The following is a 1,336-nucleotide window of genomic DNA, read 5'->3' on the forward strand; positions in this document are numbered from 1 at the left end:
GGTTCAAGTAGAAACATAATGTTTTGAAAATGATGGCAACATAGGTACAAATGTGATTGATACAGTGGAGGGATGGATTGTAATAAAAGCTGTAAGAGCCCCCAATAAAATGATTTTTTAAAAAAAGAGAAGATAAAGTCAGTTTTAGACTCTGGTGCTTGACCGGGGTGAAGGTGTGGGTGGCCGACCCCAGGACTGGAGAGATCAGATGGCGGCTGAAGGCCCAGAGGCTGGGGGGTGGGGGTGGGGGGGCAGGGAGCAGAATGGGCTGCGAGAGCCATGGGCTGGGAAAGAATATGGGGCAAGGGGACTCTTTTCATGCGTCCACTGTGGGCTCTTTACAGCCAGCGCCTTGTGGAGGGGAACAGGCCACAGGGCGTGGGGGCAGGACTGTGGGTCCAGGGAATGGGGGCCCTTCCTGTCTGTGGGGTCTCTTGGGAGTTCTGCTGCATTCAGACCTGAGAGGATGACATGTGTTTTGTGGGCACAGGTTGGTCTGTTTCCTCCCCACTCCACCCCAAGTGTCCCCTTTACCCAGTGATGTCCCTAATAATTACATTTCCTGTATTTCATATCGACCAAACCATTCATTCACCCACCCACCTTCCATCCATCCATCTACTCATCCATGTACCTGACCACCCACCTCCTCATAGTTACCTCTTCATTCATCCACCCATCGATCCATCCACCCCCCCATCTAGCCACCCATTCATTTATCCATCCACATGCCCACCCATGCATCCCTCCATGCACCCACCTGTCCAGTCATCCATCCATCCAACCACTGATGCACCTACCCATCCACACTCTCATCTGCTTTCTATCCATGCATACACCATCCACCAATATTTATCCCTCTATCCATCCATCCATCCATCCATCCATCCATCCATCCATCCATCCATCCATTTTTTCATTCATTCATCATTTAGCCACCCACCCATTCACTTAACCATCAACCCATCCATTTATTTATCCACCCATTTACCCATCCATTCATCCACCCACCTGCCCACCCATGCATCTATCCATCCATCCACCCACCCATTCATTCATCCATCCCCTGCTCACCCATGTGCCTATGCATCCACCCTCTCACCTGCTTTCCATCTACGCATACACCCACCACCCACCTATGTATCTTTTTTTTTTTTTCTCACAACTATATCTTTTTTATTAGGAAGGAAAATCCCTGTAGGGTTTGTATGTGTTGGAGTGAGAATCCAGGAGTCCTGGTGACATGGTGAATTATGAATTGGGCTGCTAACTCCAAGGTCAGCAGTTCAAAAACATCAGCCAATCAGGAACAAGCAGAGGCGTTCTACTCCTGTAG

General features: G+C 49.3%; 1 protein-coding gene across 1 annotated transcript in view; it reads right to left on the reverse strand.

The window, feature by feature from the left end:
• Positions 1-1,336, reverse strand: part of PDE6B (phosphodiesterase 6B) — a 46,412-nt gene that overhangs the window by 16,875 nt on the left and 28,201 nt on the right. The gene's annotated exons all lie outside the window — the stretch shown is intronic.

This window comes from Echinops telfairi, unplaced genomic scaffold, assembly GCF_000313985.2.
Source record: "Echinops telfairi isolate 266 unplaced genomic scaffold, ASM31398v2 ScPeMD7_28;HRSCAF=97, whole genome shotgun sequence".
In the NCBI taxonomy this organism is placed as follows: Eukaryota; Metazoa; Chordata; class Mammalia; order Afrosoricida; family Tenrecidae; genus Echinops; species Echinops telfairi.